The sequence below is a fragment of the Hipposideros armiger genome, unplaced genomic scaffold, assembly GCF_001890085.2.
Source record: "Hipposideros armiger isolate ML-2016 unplaced genomic scaffold, ASM189008v1 scaffold_148, whole genome shotgun sequence".
In the NCBI taxonomy this organism is placed as follows: Eukaryota; Metazoa; Chordata; class Mammalia; order Chiroptera; family Hipposideridae; genus Hipposideros; species Hipposideros armiger.
The window spans coordinates 1,493,132-1,502,079 of record NW_017731498.1 but is presented as its reverse complement, the minus strand read 5'-3'; the positions used below and the strand labels follow the sequence as shown (position 1 = coordinate 1,502,079).

General features: G+C 40.4%; 1 pseudogene; it reads left to right on the top strand.

Moving 5' to 3' along the window:
- The window catches only part of LOC109387116 (glycogenin-1-like), a 7,032-nt pseudogene extending 1,782 nt beyond the window's left edge, over nucleotides 1-5,250 (top strand).
- Nucleotides 5,251-8,948: the final 3,698 nt, after the last annotated feature.

The following is an 8,948-nucleotide window of genomic DNA, read 5'->3' as shown; positions in this document are numbered from 1 at the left end:
CCACCCTATCTCTCCCTTTAGATGGAAGGACTTACCCTCCCAGCTTCTGTGAAGGTTGTGTGATGACACCCGTCTTCAGTATTTGTCTTGGCTAAAGAAAGTTACTTAACCCAAAGTCATGCCCTTTCTAAGGCCAGCCTGTAACAAATGACTGGTTGTTGTGCTATTGTTAAGACCTGACTTTCTCACCTCAACAAAGGACAACTCTAAAGAGTCATCCCAGCTTCAGAACTTCCCACAGGGTTGGCTGAGGCCTGGATGTGATTGTACTGCAACCCACTTTGTCTTTCTGCCCCATCTTGCTTCCATCTCTTTCCTCCACAGTTCCTGAGAGCATCTATCTTTGAAGAGGCACTTAACACTCAAGTAGAATGACTCGGCAAATTGGTGTCAGCCAGCTTTTCCATCAGCCACCACTGGCACAATGGATTCATAAACAGAGAAAACATGGTAGCAAGGAGGAAAGCTATACATGGGCCCAACAGCAGTATCTCCCCCTCACCAAGGTTAATCTAACTACTGCCACGATTAAATAAACAACTTGCCAACAACAGAAACCATCGCTGAGACCTATTACCACACATCCCTTGAAGACACCAAATAGCCACTTGGTGGAAAGGTAACCATATAGAACTCCTGGATGGGGCAGTCATTCATTTCAACATGAATACACATGTATTCTGTGGGTTTTCCTTTCCTGCCTGCAGAGTTTCCATGACTATCCAAGGGCTTATATTTGATCCACCAACATAGTATCCCACAATATCATTGCATCCAACCAAGGAACCCACTTTATAGCAAAGGAGATATACCAGTGGGCACATGACCATGGAATCCATTGAACATGACAAGGCATAACACACCCAGAAGTTTTGGCCTAATAAGCATTGGAACAGCCTGTTGAAAGTTTGGCTGAAGTGCCAGCTTGGAGATGATACGCCATGAGAACCAAGTGCTACCCTCCAGGATGCAATAGTGTTCTAAATAAATCACCGTTGTATAGTGCTGTATCCCCAATAGGAGAATACCTGGGATGGGATCGAAGGTGAGGAAGCGAGAGTGTCCCTATTTACCATCAATCCCAGTGACCCACTGGAAAATTTATGCTTTTCATCCTCACATTTGTAATCACAGGTTGATGGGTCTTGATGCTCAAAGGGGAAACATTTCTACCTGGGAACACAGCAAGAGTCTTTATTGAACTTGAAGCTACACCACAATGCAGGCACTTTGGGCCCCTCATGCCAAGGACTAGCAGGCAAGAAAAAGATCCCAGTGGAGCTAATTGACTCTTATAAACAGTAGAGCTACTGTTACACAATGGAAGTGGGGAGACATACGTTTGGCACCCAGATTATCAACTTAGACATCTTTTAGTACTGTCTTGTGCAGTTTCGATGGCCAATGGACAATAGGTACAACCTGAGAGTTTTGAGAGTGAGCCACTCCACCAAGTAAGTTACCTAAACCTTCAGAGGTGCTAATTGATCGTGAGGAGAATCTAGAATGGACAGCAGATGAGGGAGAAAATGAATACAAGTTGCAGTCTGAAGACCAACTGCAGCAGAGGGGGTTCATAGTTCATTTTATTAACCTTCTTTTTATAAGTTTTCCCCAGGAAAAGAGGCCCTCCAGTATCCTGAAGGAGCTACTCCCAGGACGCATGTGAAGAAAGTGGATCTAAGTGACACACAGCATGGACTATCCTGGATGCTATACTGCCCTGCCTAGACCATAGCTGTCAGCCCTCTTAGGAATTGCTTCAGCCAAAGAAGGCTGCTTCATTCAAAGTCAGGCCCCTTTCTGGGCAGCCAGCATCCACCAACTCACTGATGCTCAATCCTTCTTTCTTTTGTTCAACAGGTGTTGGTTAGAGTACTCACTAATAAGTTTCTATGTGCTAATCTACATCTCAGAATCTACTTCCCAGTAGGAAATCTTATCTGTGACAGTTTCTTTAGTGTAGAAGGCAGTTTGGAGGAGGAGACACCAAACAAGTAAAATAAACTTGTGATTTGTACTCTGAAGAAAATGAACAAGTTTCAGTGATAGCAAATAACAGGGAAAGTGTACTTGGAGAGAAGACATTTAAGCCAAGACTTTTACAGTAGATAGAACTCAGCCATGTGACGAGCTGATAGGACAGTATGTTTCTCTCCCGCAGATCTTAACATGTTGAAGTACCATCCAGAGCTTTGCAGCCTTTTAATAATTTTATTTCAAATGTAATGGGACACCTTTATGGGTTTTTTAAGCAAGAGAGTAAAATGCTGTGATTTGCATTGTTTAAAAATTCCCTCAGATACAATGTGGAGAACGTATGAGGGTATTGCGATGTCAAGAAATGTGACCACTCAAAGTTTATCCTCTCCCTCCAAACCATGTTCCAAGTGCCCAAGACGCTGGAATTCCCAGCCCACTTCCAGGACCTGTGTTGGCCTCTTTCTTATGTTCATGTCCCCAAGGACAGACAGCACATCTTAGAGCCATGGGGTGGCCAGGGAGTGGCTGTCTGTGGGGCTTGGAAGTGGAGTGTCGACAGCATGTGTGTGAAGCCCCTTCCATGAGGGATAAAGCCAGGATTGGACAAAAGGGGTTGAGCTGTGGGGTAGGGGCCTGGAAGGTAATCTCCCCTTATCCTGCCAAGTTCCAATATGGAACCCCAAGGACTCTAAGAATCCTAAATTCAAGGTTTGGCCATCCCAGTCATTGAAAGTTATATTTAAGTTTATTTGTTAAGATAGGAAGATAAAACATATTATTTAAGTAGTTGTTGGCTTAATTTTTAACTTATAAATTTTTAGATATATGTTCCATGGGCTTCCATTTGTAATTTTGTCCCAGGTTCTACAAATGTTAGGAATGGTTCTGAAAATCACATTATCTACACAGAAACAATATGTAGACTATACTGGTTTCTTATGGCAAACAGTAGCTATCAGAGGATAATGGAATAATACCTTCAAGATGATAGGGGGAACGTATCTGTTAATGTAGAATTCTCTATCCAGTTAAACTAGCATTCAAAGGTGAAGGAAAAATACATTTTTAAACCCAAACTAAGAGAATTTCCTTCTCACAGATTCTTGCAGAAAAAAAAGAAATATAAAGCCAGCAGGAAAAATTAAAATACAAGAATCAATGATGAGCAAAGAAGTTAATACATATGCTGGTAAATCTAAGTAAACAATTGGCTATTTAAAAATTACTAATTTTTAGAGTCTAAACACAGAGTGAAAGTAGAATATTGCATAGCAATCAAATTGAAGATGAAAGCCAAGACTCCCAGTTAAAACATAAGGTACTGGGACCAGCCAAGTGGCTCAGTTGGTTAAGAACACGAGCTCTGAGCAACAAGGTCGCTGGTTCGATTCCCACATGGGCCAGTGAACTGTGCCTGAGCTGAGCTGCCACTGAGCTGCCAACAGGTGGCAGGATGGCTCAGCTGGTGAGCGCACATGCTCCTAAGAAAAAGGTTGTCAGTTCAACTCCCACATGGGATGGTGGGCTACGCCCACCACAACTAAAATTGAACATGGTACCTTAAGCTGAGCGGCTGCGAGCTGCTGATGGGCTGCCAGGATGGCGACTGGACTTGGAGCTGAGCTAGCTGTGCCCTTCACAACTAAGATTGAAGGACAGCAAATTGCCTATTTCCCTTCCCCAATTCTCCAACAATGTTCCCCTTCCCCAATACCCCAATAAAATTTTTTTAAAAAAAACAAAAAAACATAAGGTCTTTATTATGTTGAATCTATAATGTTAAAATTTCTCAGCTATAATTTTTTATATTTTCAAGGAAAACATCTTAAGCAAATATGCAAAAAAGAAAGTGAATAGTTGAGATGAAGGACCAAAAACAAAGTAAAAAGCAAAATAAGTGTAACTGGTTATATATATAAAATTGTCCTAGTTTCAATATGGGAAATCAGGCAGTAATTTCTTGTTTGTACCAAACCACTCACCATAAAATAACACCTCTGCCACTATTGTCCCCCAACTATAAATTATTATTCATCTATGAAGAAAACTTTATGAGAGCTGTTGTTCTTCATTCTTGTAAAAACTCCAAGAGAGATAGATATTAAAACATTAGGGGAGGCTGCGTCTCCTCTCTGGCAGTGCTCCCAGCTTATAACCTGTGGCTGCGGGGCCGCCCTGTGGCAGATCAGGCCTTTGTGACACTGACCACAAATGATGCCTACGCCAAAGGAGCCCTGATCCTGGGCTCATCTCTGAAACAACACAGGACCACCAGGAGGCTGGCTGTGCTCACCACCCCACAGGGTTCAGACTTCATGGGACAGTCTTTGATAAAGTCATCATGGTAGACGTCTTGGACAGTGGTGATTCTGCTCTTCTAACCTTAATGCGTAGGCCTCAGTTGGGTGTCACATTAAGTAAACGCCACCACTGGTCACTTACACAGTATTCAATGTGTTTGTTCATGGATGCAGATACTCTGGTCCTAGCAAATATTGATGACTTTTTAAAGAGAGAATTGTCAGCAGCACCAGACCCATGGTGGCCTGACTGCTTCAATTCTGGAGACTTTGTTTATCAGCCTTCAGTTGAAACATACAATCAGCTGTTGCACGTTGGTTGCTTCCCAGCAAGGTAGTTTCTATGGTGGGAACCAGGATTTACTGAACATGTGTTTTAGCAGAGGGTCAACAACAGATGTCAGAGAACACCTGCCGTTTATTTATAACCTAAGCAGCATTTCTATATACTCCTACCTTCCAGCATTTAAAGCATTTGGTGCAAATGCCAGAGTTGTGCATTTCCTGGGATGAATCAAACCGTGGAATTATACTTAAGATCCTAAAACAAAAAGTGTCGTGAGTCCCATGATCCCACCATGACTCATCCACAGTTTCTCAACCTCTGATGGGACATCTTCACCACCAGTGTTTTACCTTTGCTTCAACAATTTGGCCTTGTCAGAGACACCTGCTCATGCCTAAATGTGCTACACACTGGCTTTCTCTTGTGGTTTCTGTAGAAAGGGAGATGTCTCAGGAGCCGCATCACATCTGTCCCTTGAGGAGGTCCCAGAGATGGCACAGCCTTTTGTATCCTCTGAAGAATGGAAGGAGCCATGGGAACAGGGCCAGGCTGATTACATGGGAGCAGATTCCTTTGACAACATCAAGAGGGAACTTGACACTCACCTCCAATAGAAACACTGCCATTTTCCTGTGGACGCATTCGCTTCACAGGCACTTATTTCTGATACGTAGCTGTTAAAGCTGGGTTAAGAAGGTCTGTTACAGTTGCTAGAGGCTTTCACTAAAATTCATCACATGAGGGGCTTTTGTAGAATGACAGGTGAGAACTGGGCAGAAGCTATAAAGTAGCAATTCTGTTGTGTGGGCTTATTCAGCTAATGTGTCAGATATTCTCAATTATGCAGATTGCCAACTTATGTGGTAAAAGAAACTCAATCTTAAACTATTAAGATGGATATATCAATTCTTAAAATGTGCTGAGCCAAATCAGTCCCTCTTTAGAATAGGACGTGGTTATCTGTCTCTTGCTTGCTTGTTGTGCCCTTCATTAGTCCTACATTTTAGGATTGCCCAGGGGCTGCCAGTGATTGTAATTCTGCTGTCAGGTAAAGACAGCCTATAACACCACTGTTGAGTGATTCATAAGCATATCAACAGATGACATTAACCCATTTTATTTCCTGGTCTTGGTATCTGAAAATGTTCACCAGCTTTCTATGCACAGTGAGGCAACATGCTAAAATGCTTTTGTTCAGTTCTGTATATCTGAAAACAGCAGTATGTTCTTTGGTTACCTGCAATGGCACCTTGTATGAAAATTAAAGACTTATTGCCGTTAAAAAAAATGGTAGGGGAAATCTCACATACTTGGGGCTTTCAAAACAATGAGTCAATGGGTGGGAAGGCAATAGATGGGGGGAGGGGGGTTGTTACTTTGTGAGGGTGAAAAGGGTAACTATTGCATTGTTCTGTACACCTGAAACTAACAATAAAAATAAATAAATAAATAAAATCCACGGTATCCCAGAAGGTGAGTCTTATGTCTTCTACTTATTATGTGGGTTGCCCAAAGTTACACAGATACAAATGGACAAACCAGGATTCAAAGANGGGGGAGGGGGGTTGTTACTTTGTGAGGGTGAAAAGGGTAACTATTGCATTGTTCTGTACACCTGAAACTAACAATAAAAAAATAATAATAATAATAAAAATAAATAAAACAAGGATGGAAAAAAAATGAGTCAATTATCAGTAACTATTTGCCCAAAACTCTATTTTCTGTTGGCAATACAAAATAAAAAATCACAAGCAAATAGTAAGAGCCTGGGATTGTATAAATGTTACAGTTCAGTGCAAGTGGGATCCCTTCCAAACAGGATGTTTTGGAAGGCTTTGACTGAATACATGAAATTTGATCTGGATGATGAGAGTAGAATTGCATAAGAGAGAACTGGTAATAAGCATGAGCAAAGGTGCTAAAATATCCAAGGTATTGGAGCCAAGAAAGAAGACATTTTTAAGAAAGAAGGATAAGCATTGTGTGAAATACCGAGATAATGCATTGATTGAATCATAACACAGACGGAAGTCCTCACAAGGAAGAAATAATTTTAAGTATTATTTTAAAGATGGCACCAGCTTAAATTTTTATTTGATTTTCCTTCTTTTATAGTCTATTAATATTTCCCCAAGAAAATGTAGCAAGTATAAATACCAAATATTGACTTTCTACAAGTTACATACATGAATTGCTCAGATTTTACTTCTTCCACAAGTTTATTTCCTAGACTTTCTCTAGCTTTAAAATAAAAAGGCCAAATCTTGTATACTGCAGAATATTGCTTGTGTTTTAAGTTCAGAGTTGTAAGCTCTTGGTTTATATTCTTAAGAGTCATGATAGTAATAACATCTAACCTTTATTAAGCAGGTATTGTATCAGGTATTGTGTTAAGGGCTTCACACGCTATTTTAGTTAATGCTAGCTGCCATAATAGATAAACTCCAGAATCTCAGTCACTTAACCAAATACTTTATTTCTCACTCATAAAGTCTAAAACGAGTGTTCCTAATAGGCATAAAGCTTTCCTCCAAGCCATGATTCCAGGATCATGTTTCCACCATCAGTGGTTCCACCAACAAGTGGCTTCCAGGGAAAACCTGCAGCAAGGGAAAGGACAAGGAGGATCTCAGTGGGAGATTATTGTGAGTGAGCTGAGCCTAGAGAGTAGCATGCAGCTCTTCCTCTCACATTCCATTGACCAAAATTCAGTCATATGGCCACAACTAATTGCTAGTGAAGATGGAAAATGTGGTTTAGCTGTTTGCCCAGGAAGAAAAAGAAATCATTTGGTAAACAGCTGGCCAGTTGGCCACATGTATTCTTTTCCCCGTTTAATCCTAACAACCCCATAAGATATGTACTATAATTTATAACACTTGGCAGATGAGGAAACTGAAATTTTGATGGGCTAAGACCCTTAACTAATACTTCAGTTCATAACTGGCAGAACTCAAATTCAAACCTAGGCAATCTAACTCAAAGACCATATTCCTTATCAAGGTAACTGCAATATGACTGAAATTCTTATTCCTGAATAAGAATATTTAGGCTTTCTTTTAGTTATAAGAGAGATGTGATGATTTAGAACTGTAACTAATCCAAACTCATCCTTTTAGTATTGAAGAAATTGAGATCTAGGGGTAGAATGTCCTATTGAAGGTCAAATCCTTGCTGCTCAGGTACTACACAATGTAAAGAACATTTTTATAAGAAAATATAATCTTGGCTAACTTATGTCATCTTTTCTAAAAGTAAACCCCCTAATAGATGTGGTTTAATGTAGTCAAATCCAATCATTACAATTTGTTTCTTAAAGTTTGTGTGTCGTCCCCCACCCCCCCACCCCGCCTTCTTTTTTTTTGGTCTTGAAAAGGAGCACAACAGAGTAAGGCTGCCACCGTGTGGCGTGGGTGATGTTTTATTACCATTTATTTTGTCTACTTCTAGTTTATTTACTAACCAACCTAGATTTGACAATGCCTGATAAATTACCCAGCTATGGTAAATTCTATAGGTTTAAGTACTTTTTTATTTCTCTTAAAAAAATGTTATACAAGTTTATTTGAGCCAAACTGACAACATATGCCAGGGAACAAGATCTCAAATGCTCTCCAGAATAACAGTTTTGCAGCTTCTTTTATGTATTTGAAATTTAGGAGGGAATGTAAGATGGGGATTGGATTACAGGATAGTTAAGATTATGTGCTTTCTTGAGGGTGGTTAAGTCTTATTTCAAAGGTGTGCTAACCTAGGTGCATAGAAACAATGGACAGGGCTTTCTTAAGGCCGAGCTAAGCCTTTTAGTAAAGAACTTACATGCCTGGGGTATGACTACCCACCATGACCTGCCCAGTAAAGAATTTATGATCAGATCACCCTGTGAGGTCACTTTCCATAGAACCACTTTATTTTGTCCACCAGTCCCCCTTTTGGTCATAAATCAGTCTGAAGGATACATTGATGACCAACCTTTTGGTCAGATAGTGTGGTCTCACAGAGCTAGGAAGGCTCATTCCTAGGAAGTCTCAGCACTGATGTTGTCTTCTTGACCATTGAGGATGGGGCAATACTGTAACCATGGATCTGAGTTGAGTCCCAATTTTCCCAAATAGGGAAGGGCAAGTAAATGGAAGGCAGGTCTTATGACCTTCACCAAGAAAAAAAGAAAAAAAAGAAAAACCACTCTGGATCATTTCTATCCTGTGAACTATCAGGATCCAATTTTTGCCTTCTATCTCATTTTTCTGTATTTGGTACCTAGTATAACATTTACATAAGCCATGAAAAGGGTACTAAAAGTTAGACATCTTCTTTAGCTTGGCAATAGTGTAAAATGTCTCCTTTCAATAATGTCATTCATAAGTCCAGCTTAAATG